Genomic DNA, 14770 nt, shown 5'->3' on the forward strand with positions numbered 1-14770 from the left:
TGTAGGCTAATGATGTGCCAAACACCAAGAAGCATGCTTAGCACAGCCATCTGCATCTGAGTGAGTCCATTATAGTCTACATAGGCAACATATGTCATAAATAAAACACAAGTACCATATGTTGAGGAAATGACACTGACCTATATTGATCAAGGCAATGTACATTTTTATAGACTTTTCAGAATTTGGCAATATGAATTTAAACTATTTGAAGGAGCCAATTAACAGAAGCATCTGCACTGGTATAAGGGTGGGGGTATTGCAGTGGCCCAGAGATGGGTGAGGAGGCCCAAGTACAATGAAAAGGGTGTTCCAGTGGAGAAAAAGCCTGGTGTGGTAATTGGAGCCCATGCGAGATGCAGAGGAAATCTGTGTAGAGAGCAGCCTGATACTGTGTGCTAGAGCCCTAGGTGAAGGAAGAGGGCACAGGAGGGCTGTCAATCTTGAGGCGTTAAGAGTCTGAGCAGGATGATGAAGATGTTCCTGCAGAAGGAGTGATCTGGGCACACAGGAAAGGGGACTGTGACAGCGATGGGAGATTGGGTATGGACAAGGACATTGCTTAATTAAGAAAATATATTAAGGATAATGACAGTGGAAGCCAGATTTTTACTGGAGGAGAAGGGGGCTACAAATGTAAAAAGTAGTATTGTACTACAATTGAAGGTAAATGTTTGAACTCGTGGCTTTCAAGATAGATAGATGATGATAGATACAGATGATACAGATGTTGACAGAGATGATAGGTGATAGTTAAGCAGATAGATTCGCAGAGAGATGTAAATATGTACAAGTGCATACATGCATATATTCCCTGGCTGTAGTTACTGAGAGGGCCTAAGCAAAGGAAAAAAAATCTAAGAGCAATAAACATAGCTACTGGAGGTCAGATTCCAAATACCATCCTTCACTAAAAGGAAAAAAATTTCTTGGAGAAATGACTGATTCCTGGGCTGGGGCTGGGGAAATACAAAATGAGACTTGAGTACCTTTTTGTGCTCCAAGTTGAGAAAATGCTCACAGAATGCTAGACACATGGCAAAGGGATATGGAATTTAGCTTGAAACAGTCGCCTCTGACCATCTGAGATAATTTAAGTGTCACAAATAAATCATCATAGAAACAGATTATACCTATTCAAGTAAAACAGGAAACCATGTATTAATACTAATGTAAGTAAACAAATGAACAAATTGGAAGTTTGATGAGAAATGAAGTATTTGCCTAGTTTCAAGTACCTCCCCAGGAAATATGGACCAATTATGGTTGGAAGGCAGCTATACTCACCACTATACCACCAATGCCACCCATATGGACCAATTATAAAGAGAGAGAGAGGTTAATGTTACAGAGGAGAAGGCTGACAGATAATCAAGTGAAGATCACTAATAATAGGAAAAAATCAAAACTGAGTACAACTTATTAGAATTGTTTTTTAAAAAAGAATATAGTATCATACTTCTGTTTTTTTTACCAGCCAAAAATACATTAGCTGACTCTAATGATAAATTACATTTTTTCCAGGTAAGTAGTAAACAATTCACAAAAGTATCAACACCATGAAAGTCAAAGAGACATGATAACTGCATGCAACTGTGATCTCAAACTGGATCCTGCTTTTATAAAGAACATTGTTGGAGTAATTGGAGAAACCGGAATAGGACATCAGAATTAAATGGTAGAAATATATGAATGTTAATTTCTTGAGTTTTGATGTTTTACCTTCTTTATGGAGGAGAAGATCTGTGTTTTAAGGAAGTACGCAAAGGATTTGGGAAGGATGAGGTATCATGATGGCAAGTTATACTCAAATGGTTCAGGTAAAAATAATAATTATTTGTACTCTGTAACTTTTCTATAATGTGAGATTATTTTCAAAATAATAAGTCTACTCTAACTTGAGAATCTACTTGTAGGTATTCTAAGGAAATAGCTGGAAGCGATAGGCACAATATGTGAACAGATGATATACAAAATATGTATGTACAAATGGCCATCATTTCTGTTTGCAATAGCAAAAAATTATTAATAAACACTGGCAGGGAAAAAAGCCCATGCTATACTGTTAAAATGGCCGGGTGCAGTGTCTCACGCCTGTAAGCCCAGCACTTTGGGAGTCCGAGGCGGGCGGATGACGAGGTGAGGAGATGGAGACCATTCTGGCTACGGTGAAACCCCATCTCTACTAAAAATAAAAAATAAAATAAAATAAAAAAGTTAGCCGGGCGTGGTGGCGCAGCGCCTGTAGTCCCAGCTACTCGGGAGGCTGAGGCAGGAAAATGGCGTGAACCCGGGAGGCGGAGCTTACCTCCTAGCTTGAGCCGAGATCGCGCCACCGCACTCCAACCTGGGCGACAGAGGGAGACTCTGTCTCAAAAAAAAAAAGAAAAAAAAGGAGTAGTATGTACGTTATACTTCCACATGAAAAAAATGGAAAGAAAATTGTTAAGTGTCTGTGGGTGCTGGGTAATGCCTTTCCATGGTTTCCATGGAAAAATATTTTACTGGGTCTTTACTTACTTGCCCTTGGAGAGATGTTATGACATTTGGTAGATAAACTTAGGAATAAACTTGGGAAGAATTGCTGGGCATGCCAGGCTCAACTACCTTTCTCTCTCTTTCATTCTTTGGAATAGAACTCAAAAAACAATTTTTAAATCCTTTTTCAAAGGCACTGTCTCCTTTCAGGTTAGAAGGAGGCCAGGAACTACGTTGACTGAGGCTGCTGTTTCAGTTCTTTGCTTTTGGATCTACCAATTCAAATCCGTTAACTGTCAATCATAGAGTAATATTTTGCTCTGATGTTTAACTTGTTTTGGTCAATTTATTCCCCACCCAGGCATAAAGAAGGGATATTATTTATCCGAGTCTCTCAGAGGCCTCAACAAACCTTAGAGCATATAGAGAAAATGTGAGCAATAGGTACTTTTGGTGATGGGAATACAGGTGATATTTATTTCCCTTTTGCAGTTGCCCTTCCATTTTTTTTTCTTTTTTTGCAATGGTCATGTTTCATGTTCTTAATCAAGAAGATCCAAATAAAGCAATTCTCTCAGAATAACAGACAAAATGATAGAGGTTTGAAGGTAAATGTAACACAATAACTTTGGAACCCAGAGTCCCCTAGGAACTCATAGGATATTTGGCCATTGTTACACATGACAAACAGAAACATGTCCCCCTTTCAAATCACATGACTGAAATTTGAATTTCAATCTTGGTTTTCATTACAGTTTTTAAAAGGTTGTCAAATACTTTAAATGTTGGTTTTGCAGAAATATAGGGCTAAACAACCAGCATATTTTTTGTGTGCTTTTGCGATAATCAGAAATAAAATTGGTTTTCTTAAGATAAGTAACAGGTAGTTTTTTTGTCTTAGCCAAGGTTCCCTTAGTTAGGGTAAGAGAAACCTAATTCTGGTTTGAGCAAGAAAATTAATTTAAAAATTACTGGAGGCCAGGCACGGTGGCTCATGCCTGTAATCCCAGCACTTTGGGAGGCCGAGGCGGGTGGATCACGAGGTCAGGAGATCGAGACCATCCTGGCTAACACAGTGAAACCTTGTCTCTACTAAAAATACAAAAAAAAAAAAAAAAAAAAAAAATTAGCCGGGCATGGTGGTGGCCGCCTGTAGTCCCAGCTACTCGGGAGGCTGAGGAAGGAGAATGGTGTGAACCTGGGAGGCAGAGCTTGCAGTGAGCCAAGATCGCACCACTGCACTCCAGCCTGGGCGACAAAGCAAGACTCCATCTCAAAATAATAATAATAATAATAAATATAAAAATAAAAATCACTGGAAAGCTGCTGAGTTTCTATCAGGGTCTATATGCACCTATGATGAATGTGAAGAACTTTCAAATGGAAATCTGAGGTATTTGCAATAGGTAAAATTAGGTGTATTTCTCATCGTAGTGCCCTGCTAGCTTCTGCAACCCTTTTCTTTGGCATCTCCCTTCTTCACTTCCTGGGGCATGCTATAAATTTGTTTTAAAATCTTGTTCCATTTGGTTTTCTTGTTTTTAAAAACTTGGTTCTGACACTCTTGAGATTTTTTATACCTCTAAGCCATTTCACAAAGAAGATAATATCAGAAGTCAGGTTATAAAAATTACAAAGCAATAGCAAGTTTAAAGACTTTAAACAGTGGGAGAAAATATAAAAATGAGTAATCTTTAGCACTGTATGTAACGATTGGAAAAAGACAGTTATGAGGACTCGTCTATCTTCATGTATCCATTCATGATGGATGTGCTTTGTAGCCATATTTTTTTTCCCTCTTTAGGATCTTCCAAGTCTCATGGATAAGAAAGATAGATCTCTAAAGAGGCTATGCTATGCCTTTAGGAAACTGAGGATGAGGCCGGAGTAGTAAATAACTCCTACTTAGAAGGAGTATATAGAGTCTCATCTCTGAGAACATGGGAGTTAGTTATGTAAACGTTCAGATGATTTTCCAACATTGTGTATGGTAAGGAAGAATTTTTTAAAAAGACCTTCTTACAGATACTAGAGGCAAATGAATGAGAAATAAGTACATGCTGTGGGATTTTCCATTATTTCACAGGATAGAAAAGTTTGATCTCTGTAGCCTGATTTTGTTCTTTGGCCCTGAACTTGTTCAAGTTGACTTGTGTGTCCTGAACACTGATCTAGTTGTTCACAAACTAGGGTCAGCCAACCGTAGTGGTATGTTGATGTATTCTTGGGAATCGAGAGTTCTTTATTATAATCTTTTAATATTATGGCTAAAAAACCCAAAATATCTATGTGTAAATATATAATGTAAGCATGGATTTGTTCATCTCATCAACCTCCTTATTCCTAAATACTGGACGACCATTTGTTTTATTTTTATAAACACATTGATACCAAGTGATCATCTAAATGACATTATTTAATTTTTAATGATTGTTCATAAGTTAATTGCTAAAGAGTTATTTACAGAAAAAACAACTGGCATTTGTCCTCAGATTAATATTTTTAATATAATTACTTTTATGTTTGCTTGACTGTTGTGATAAAGAGAAAAACAGTTAAAAGAGGACCCCAGCCAAATTATTATGAGGACTGATTTCTGATATTAGCTTTAGTACCTCCGAACCATGAGATTTGGGGAAAGTCACTTTAGAGCCCTAGACTTCAGTTACCTTGTATTTAAAATAAGGGAGTTTAGCTGGAACTAGTTAATCTGTAAACATAGTTTCCATTTCAAAAATTGTGAAATGATGCCTTTTTAAATGGAAAAAGCATTAAGGAGAAGAAAACTGATTCAGTTACAGGTTCTTTGGGGGAAAATTTCTAGCACCACCCTCTTTCCTAATTACAGTAAAACATGGTGGGATATAAGAACCAAATATTTATTATTTTCTCTGCACCTATCACAACTCTATTTTAACTCCTGTAAATGTGACTGTGACTCCGTGAGCTAGATTATAGAATTCCTGTTGACAGTTATAATTGATAGGCACAGAAAGCGTAAGGATGGAGTTTGGAATGGAATCTGGCCTGTCTGACTCTAAGCCCTGTATCCATTGTAATACATTATAACTGCTAGCTTTGCAAAATGCCTTTTTCCTTTTCTCATCTATTTTCACACTCAAACTAAAATTTAGTAAACTAAATTCTGAGCAGCACAAAAAATTTTAGTAAAGGTCCTCTCATCCTTGAAGAACTTCTTATATGAGGATACTCCTTCTCGCTCCCTTTCCCACACAGAACTTTACTAAAGGTCAGTAAGAATGGGCTGTTGTGTTTTCTCTCAAATCCTATACAGAAGTCCTTAATTCTGAGGTAAACATCTGAATGGAGCAAATTAGTATGATCTGGGGGTTAAGGCAATTTTCACGTGTGTGTATGTGTGTCCGTTTTAAGGCATAACAAAGTCCAGAGATGAAGGCCGAGTTAAAAAACAAATGAGGACAAACCAGTCAGCTGAGGTGCGGCCAGAGCAGCAGCAACTGTGTCTGCTTTCTTGATGAAGGCTGTGAAGACGGCACGTTTTACTCTTATTCGTGTATTTCTTTTGACACTTTCCCCCTCTATGAAGCCTCAGAGGTGTTTTAAAATTGTGTTAGGAAACACACAGAGATAAGAAAAAGCAAATGGTCTTGATCTAGTGTCTCAGGGAGGAGGCTGGAAAGGAAACGCGGCGCGAGTGGGGTGGGAGAGGGGGCCTGTGGTTTTGCTTCTGTCCGGGCTAAAGACTGAGGAAGGTAGGGCCCCTCCTTCTGCGGATGGGTTTCTCTCTCATTCCACCCTCCACCCACCTCCGGTTCCGCGTGCACGCGCGGGATAGCCCAGTGGGCCCACAGATAACGACCATCAGAGATTAAAGAAGGAAAGTCAGCGAGCTTGAACACAGGCGTCCCGTGTGGAAATGTCCAAGGAGACCGCCAGAAGTGCGCAAGCCGGAGTCGGCTAGAGTTTCCTTCTCACCGAGAGGGGGAGCCCCGCGTTCCCGGCCGGGAGCGACCCGGAGTCCCGAGCCCCGCGTCCCAGCTGCCGCCAGCGCCAGTTTTGGATTCAGCGGATTAGGAAGAGGAGGGAGGGGGGAGAGAGCGCGAAGAGGGAGGGGACCGAAGCTGGAGGGTCCCGAGTCCAGCGCCGTGTTGACGTAGAGAAACTTTCCCTCTCGGCCTCGGAGACGGAGCCCCGGCCGTGCTGGAGTGGAGATAGCCAGGCTCGGCGGACCCGGCAGCTCTCCACGCCCCTGCCCGAAGCCTGACCCGACTGCATCTCTCAGTGAGGTACGGAGATTTATCTGGGCTCTTCCCTGGCTGCGAGCCCAGGCTCCCTCCAGGTAGCGTGGAATCGCTTAGAAGCTGATATCCCGAGGGGCGGTGGGGGTGGACAGCTCTGGCCACCAGTGCCCGGAAAGGAGGGCACGGGGCTGCGCGTAGCCGCTGGCCAGCAGGTTGTAAAAAATTAGGACAGCTAAATGCTCAGGGAGTCGTCCAGCACGAAAGGAGGCTAAGACCTGTTGACGCCTGCTATGGTAGCGCTTGAGAAATGACTGGGGGAGTCCAGCGAGGTCGGGGACGCAGCGGTCTCCGGGCTCCAGAAGCCTCCTTAGCCTTTTGTGGTAACTTTGGTCCGGCGGCGGTGGGCCGGTGGGCAGGAGCTGGAGGGAGGCGGTGGGGAAACCGTGGATCAGTCCGGCTGAGGGTGCGTGGATCAGACTGGGCTGAGCAGGCAAGTCATCGTCGGGTCACAGCGAGGCGACCCAGGAGCGAACTTCCAGGGCAGCCTCCCTTTTGTTGGCGCTGGGAGAGAATGTGGGCATGGGGGTGGGGAGGCGCGAAGCTCTGAGGCCGGGCCGCGGATACTTTAAAGCTCAGAGCTGGGAGGGCCCAAAAGAAGGGGCGGCGTCCACATGGTTACCCTTTTGCTGCGAGGGTCAAGTAGCTTCTTCTGGAGGGCGCAAGGCGCGGCGGAGGTGATGAACCCTTGGGTTCTGGCTCCGACTGCTAAATTCGCTTGGCCGGGTCCACCTTCTCGTGGCCTCACTCGCTACACGGATCAGAATCCGGTGCAGGCAGTTCTCTCTATTCTGCGGCTTCTGCGGCTGCCGCGCTGACTTCCCTGTGTGCGGGAGGGAACTCTGGGCAGGCTGGTTTTCTTGGAATGTGTTTACGATGTTGAATGGGACTTGAACAGGAAGCTGGACGCTGCAGCTGGAACTAGCGTGCCAAGGTAGAGTAAGGAAGACTTAGCTGGTGTTGGGCTTGGCGGGTCCACTTGGTACGCTGGGCGAACTCCAAGTAAGTGAGGGCTGGCAGTCAAGGTACCCCTCCCTAGGTCCTAGTAGTGTTTCCCAACTGAGCTCGCCGTACTCTCATTTGCAATCAGACATTTTACATGCGCTATTTCAATCTGCAAGTTTGACGAAGTGTAATGCAGTCAATTAGGAAGGATTTAATAAATTTATTTTGTGCCTGCTTTTGAAATATGTTACACCAACATTTGAGAATAAAAAGTTACGGAGAATGTTCAAGTCATGACTCATTTCTAGGACTAGCAGGAGACAATACTGATGATTTTGTGTCTGTATTACAAAATGGGTGATTAGGTGCTAAAGTAAGGGAGATTATTAGACAAAGTGAATGTGAGGAAGTAGAAAACTTTCAGAGGAATTGGAAATTCTTCAGATTTGCAAATTGCTCCCTTTCTCTGCTAGTCTTTCCCTTTCCCCCCCATATGAACAAGTAACCTTGGCTGGAAAACCCACAAATTGGGAGAGTGCAGTCGCTGGTGACTACAAGCTTTGCTGGAAACAGCAGACAGGCTAAGGTACTGCCCCACTGCATAATTAAAGGTCTCCTTGAGCTGTCCAGGAGTGTTTTCCAAGTTTTTACGACTGACAAGGAAAAAAAGAGAGGAACCTGGCTGGCAGCCAAACTAGACTGAGCTCAGTAGCCAGGCATGAAAGAGACTGGGGAAGTTGCAGGGGCTAATTGGAAAGGGGCTGTCGGTTGTACTTGGGGTTTAAACAAGAGGTTTCTTTTGCAATGAGAATTTTTAGGTGGCTAAGATCAGTCTTCTTGGCAATAAAATAAACTAAGCATAGAGTGCAGTTGGATATGACCGAGGAAATTACAAAAGGGGCTACAGGAGCAAAGTCTGAACTTTCCTTATCAGTGTTGCAGTGGAATAGCTGGGGGCCCGATGCTGTTTGTGCTGATCATGCTTTGCAAATGCCCACACTTTGTTGCTATTGGTCTCCTTGGACAAGGTTTGCTGCAACTTCAGTTCCTTGACTTCGGCCTTGCTTTGTTTTCATAGCAGCAAGAATTGAAGACTTAGGGGTTTGAGCAGATGATTTCCTGCCTAAATTGAATAATTCAATTAGGTATTCTCAACTAGCATGGATTTGGGTCATGGAATTAAAGTAGAAAACGTATCCAGCATGACTTCTTTGTGCTTCTCAAAAGTGATCCTGATAAACAGATCTTGCTCTTTCATGTGAAGAAGTAAAAGGTGAGATATCTCAGTATTTCACACATTTGCCCTTTACTGCTTCCTAATTCCAAACCAGCCAGGAACTCAAAGCCTTAACTGCAATTCAGACTCTTCTTTAGGTATTAAAGTTGTGTATGTTTCATTTCTTTTGTTTTTTTTCTTCAGAGAGGTGGGTTGTAGGTTTACTATTGTGGGCTTAGGGGTTAAGTGGTTAAAAACAAACAAACAAACAAACTGGTGTGGTTTATATTTCCTCTGTATTTAAGAGTTTGAGATTGTGAATGTCAGCCTGATTTCTGAGACTCACTTTGTGAATCACCCTCAGCCAAATGTTTTCCCTGACTATGATTTCAGTTTTTCCACTTGCAAAGTAAAGAAACTTTCCTTTACATAATTACAAGATTATTGTGAGAATTAAAGAGATGAAATAATGTTAATAGGCTTTTCGACATAAAGGTCATAGGATTTGACTCAGCTGACTCAGTTGAGTTTATGGGAATACAATAGGAATACTTCTATGTTGAATACCCATGTAATAATGACATATCTGGATCTAATTTATAAAAATTACCACTTTTACATTTTAATCATAGCTTTAATTTAATCATAAATTTTAATTTTTGAGGACATAAGGGAGATTTTGTTACGGTTAAGGCTGAATCATTTTCTCAGACAGAAAAGAACAATTAGCAAATTATTTTTATTTCAGTTTATATTTATACACAAGACCAGTTATTTTTAAAGTCCAGCTTAATTTTACCTTTATGAGAAATTACCAAGTATATTCACAGAACTTGGCTCTCTTCTCAGAAATAATACTTGAGAAGCTGAAATATATTTATGACATACAAACAGACTTTCTTTTCTTAGTGGCCACAACAATTTCCTTAAGAATTTGGAGGATAGATTTTGGAGCCATTCATTAATAAATCCAGCCAATGTTTGTTGCATGCATATCATGCATCATCAGGCCTGTATTCCAATCAGCACCGAACTTCTCAGCTCTGTGATTTCTGTGCATGTTGTTTTACTTCTTAAACATTTTTCCAACATATCATTTATTGTCTATATTTCTGTCTATAATTTATGAGCCTGTTCATTGTTGATTCATTATGATCATTGTGAAATATTTACTTTTTAGTGTGACATGTCAATTAGTAAAATATACTACGTATTTTTATGGTTCATTGTACTGTGCTACAGTCGTGGATGTTTAACTTAACTCTTTTTTGGGTGAACAGATCAATTTATTAGAGATAACAGAATAAGTATAGATAAATTGTTTAAAGGATAAAGTCTTTTGCTAAAATACCTAGTCATAGCTTTTATTTTTAGACTTTATAATTAATAGTGAATCTGTAAAAAGCACATGTATATGGGATATAGTAGTTGGGTTGAAACTTACACTATGGGTATCCTTGAACAAGTGGCTGTTCGAGGATATATTAGGGTAATTTTAATATAAAATGTCAAATTTTACCTTTCATTTTAAATTAGAAATCCTTAAAATTCTTATTTCCATTGATGAATGGTAGGTAATTTTAATTTAAATTTTACTTAGCAGAGTGATTTGTTTGTGATTCAATCCGCGACATTGCAATTTGTTTTCTAAAACCTCCAAAGGATAAAAAATGTTATTTTATTTCAGTATAATAATGAATTCAAAGATAGTTACAGAAGCTAACTGCATAACTGCTATGAGCCCTGGTCCCTAAATGTATTAGAGGCTGGTGGATCTAACATTGTTTGCCTTAATGCATTTAGAGATCAGGAAACTTAAACTTTTTCCTATAAGAGCATAAAATATACTCAGATTGGGAGAGGAAAAAATGGTATAACTTTGAACAGAGAAATTGCTTCACTTTCAAACACTGGGGATATGAAATTGAAGTCAGGCCTTTATTTTTAAAGAGAATGGCTAAAAGTCATTTTTCCAGAGTAAGACTTAGAAAACAATGCTTATACTGTTTTCAGGCCTTTGTTATTTGCGAGTTTTTTGTTTGTTTTATGCCTAAGAAATGTTTTCAGCCACTCTAATGATGCTTACCATGCATGATTAATTGCCATCAGAGGACAGTTAATTGACTCAAATATTGTGTGGGACAATAAGTGTCAATTTTCTGTTTACATTGAAATGGTATAGTTATGGCGAATTTGAAATAAGTTTTGTCTTTCAGTATTGTATACTTAAGAGTAGTTTTGAAAAGGCTGCCCTAATTTGCACACATAATATAAATAAGTAAGTTAACTTATATAGAAATTGTGATTTTTCAGTATATTTTGTGCTAAATTGCAAAGATTAATATGGCTTTTTAAAGGAAGTTTTTTGAATAACCTTGTGTGTATTTTCTAGGATGCAACTAAGAGAGTGCATCTAGATATCAATACCTGCCTTTATTTCATGTTTGTTTTTTGCTATTAACATTATATAAATGTACCTATACATCAGCTGTATCACATGCCTCCTGATGAAGAAGTTCAGAATAGACCTTAGAAACTTCCATGTTTTGGGGGACTACTTTCTCTCTGTCTCTCTGTCTTTGTCGTTCTCTCTCTCTTTGTCTGTCTGTCTCTCTCTCTCTGTCTCCATTTCTTTCTCCCTTTCTATGTGTGCATATTTATGATACATATATATTCTTTGATGTTTCTGTATTTGTGCTATAGTTTTTCTGTAGGGAAAAATAGCTTCAGTTAATTGATATTTTTGAGCCCAATTTTAACAACTAATTAAAAATGTTTCCCAGATAAGTATTGCTAGAAATCCTAGAAATCCTTTTTTTTTTCTTTTTTCCAAATTCTAAAAGTGTTTTTAGACTTCTATTTATACCTCTGAAAGAAGAGAAAAATAGTTGGCAAGATCTTCTACCTACATTCTTGGTTGTAGGCTCCAATGATGGCATACTCATGGAAGCCCTTTCTACTCTTCTTAAGTAGAACACAAGCACATGTGCAGTTAACTACTGTAAGAAGGTAAATTCACGACTTAGAAGTTAGATACTACTGATAAGTTTATGAGGTATTGTGAAGTGAGAATTTCGTACAAATGTAGTGTTTTCCTGGTATAGTACAGCTTTTTCTTAATATCAGGTGTTACAGTTGATCCATTCCTTGAAACTTCATCCACCAGTCCTCCAGGAACATCAAGGATCTTAAACTTTGCCAGAGCTACAAAGGCAAAGTTTAAGATCCTTGAAGTTCCTGTGGGAACCATGGATGGCTATCTTTATTTCTATAAGAGAGGAGGCTGAAGACTGTGGGCTCAGTCTTCAGTCTCCTCTCTTATAGAAATAAAGACAATCATTTAAGAGCATACATAATCTACTGACTGAATCACTAATAATTTGCCTGTTTATAGCTGTATAATATTTCATGAGGTGATAACTATTGTTCTCTTTGGTTTGTATTTAAATGAGATAATATCAATTTTAAATATAATTTTAGCCAAAAAAAAATCAAACAGAACATTTGTAGTATGGTAGCAAACATGCAAATTTGAGATAAAAAATTGAAATAAGAGAATAAATGTGATTTTAGCTTCTCAATTTTTTTCATAGCCATTTATAACCATCAAGAGATACCATGTTTTAAGTAAAATTTTAATAGCAAATAGGTTCATTTACCCAGATTTCAACCTAGGTGAATTAAAACATAGGGTTATAAGTACTAATGAGAGTTTTGTTTAAGCAACAGAGTATTTTGTACAGTGTCTTTGAAGGTCAAAGTACGTGTTATGCTCTGTAATTTATTTTATTTTTGTCTGCTTTGAGGAACTGTGTAGTAATAAAGGACTTTGGTTGATGATCAAACTCTCCTTTTACTTCCTTGATGATGTGTTATTATAGTCATAAAGATGTCCAATAACATAAACACTGAACTTTACTAGTAGTGCAAATAAATACAGAGAAAGTTTGGCTGATTAGAAGGAATAATTACATAACTGAATTAATTTCAAAGCAATTTATCTCTATGCTGAATATGTTAATTAAATATAATTAGAGGGTGTTTATGGATTGTAGTCTCTCAGAATATAGTTTGAGAGAATTTTTAAGGAGTCACATTTGAGTAAACAAATTTTATTTGAAATTACATAAATGCAATCTGAAATGGCAAAAGTGTATTGGTATTTTAGATTTATAAAATAGCATTGTTTTAGAATAACAATGGCTATTGCTTTAAATTTTTATGAATTTTTTTTTTGTTTTAATGCATCACCATGACTGGATATATAGGAGAAAAACCTTTAAGTTTCTTAACAGTAAATCAGTAAGAGGTCTCATATTGCTAATGTCTTTAGTCATTTTAAAGGAAGAACTACTAAATTTGTAAAATCTGAGTTATCATAGGTTTAGTTGATTACATTAAGCAGACTAGGAAATTCATGATCAATTTGGAAAAATAAAATTTTCTAGAGTAGTGCAGATGAGGTTTTAGAGAACAACATTTTAGACTTGATGTTGTTGGAAGTAAATGCTCGGTGCTGCCAAGTGAATATAGCACTCAGGCAAAAGTTTGCTCAGCAAGGCAATTTACTTCTATAAAAGGGTGCCTCTCGCAGATGGAGCAATGGTGAGAGCACACCAGACCAGGGAGGAGAAGGGGATCTTACTATTAATGCAGCTAGTCCCTACTGCTTTGTCTTTCTCCTATTGGCTAGGGTTGGACCACACAGTCTAAGATAATTCCAGCTGGCTATTTTAAAGACAGCAGGGGTACGAGCTGGAGTGGCGGGGTGAGAAGTTTTGGTGGGGAGGATGGTTACAGAGCAGGTGACCAAGGATTACTAAGGACAGAGCAGGTGATAGAGGCTAGGAGGGGGTTGTTTACTGAAACTAGGGGCAAGGAGTTGTAAAGAACGAGGAAGTTAAAAATGGAAAACGAAGAACAGGGAAGCGCAATATACTAACATATTGGTTCTTTGAAGAGGAATTTACTGTATCCTACAATGTAATGAATCTTTCTTTGGGACTTTCTTATTCAATGAGATTTCATCTTTATTCAATGATTTTCTATTCACTTATATACATTTGAAGTCTTTCCCGCCTTCTCATTCTGGGAAATATAACTGTGTTTAAACTGTGAATCTGCAAATAAAGAGATTCTGATATGAAACAGTTGAATTTAATAAATACTTATCAAATAACACTTGTTCTTTTTGTAGTTGTGTGATTAGTAGGTGACAGAGACCTCCTCTTACTAACTTAAATTATCTTAAATAGAACTTGGTATTTCTATATAATTCTGAGGTACAGTGCAGAGGATGTTGAAGAAGGAGGAGTGGGGAAAGGGGGTATTCACCAGTGTGAAGGGAAGCAGTGTATGGAAAGAATGTGTGCAGGTGATTCTTAGACCAAGTCACAGAGGATGAGGATGAGTTGGGCAGGCATTGAAAAGGGACAGTTTCAGTCAGAGCAGGTGGGAAAGGCAAGAAGGCATCAAGCCATGAATACAGTTTAGGAGAACAGCTTGTGGATTTTACAGTTATAGAGATGTTCCTCCTTTATGTTTCCATGTTCATGAAATAACCATTAGTAATTACATAAAGGAGTTTTAGCTGGATTAATAGTTTTAGCTGAATAATTTTAGCTGGATTTTCTTGCAAAACAACCATCTTGTTTTTCTTTCTTTTTTTCCATTTGTCCAGACCTGATCAGCATGTAATTGGAATCACAAGGAGTAGGTTGTGCTCTCGATTTCATATTTATATTTAATTTCAGAACATGCAAATTAAAAAAAGTTTATATTTTTCACAGCATTAACTATATTGGGAGGAGTTATGATTTGGCTCTGCATCTTGTCTTATATTTGTTTATTT

At 38.8% G+C, this 14770-nt stretch overlaps 1 protein-coding gene across 3 annotated transcripts in view; it reads left to right on the forward strand.

Moving 5' to 3' along the window:
* Positions 1 to 6248: 6248 nt before the first annotated feature.
* The window catches only part of GULP1 (GULP PTB domain containing engulfment adaptor 1), a 312023-nt gene continuing 303501 nt past the window's right edge, over positions 6249 to 14770 (forward strand). The window contains exon 1 of one of the 3 annotated variants that reach the window (XM_003253837.4): positions 6249 to 6746. The gene's annotated coding sequence lies outside the window, so the exon portion shown is untranslated. Of the gene's footprint in view, positions 6747 to 8399; positions 8977 to 14770 lie in introns of those variants that run through there. The other 2 variants (XM_003253834.3, XM_030803196.1) reach the window with 2 other exon arrangements.

The sequence above is a fragment of the Nomascus leucogenys genome, chromosome 22a (genome assembly GCF_006542625.1).
Source record: "Nomascus leucogenys isolate Asia chromosome 22a, Asia_NLE_v1, whole genome shotgun sequence".
Lineage (NCBI taxonomy): Eukaryota > Metazoa > Chordata > Mammalia > Primates > Hylobatidae > Nomascus > Nomascus leucogenys.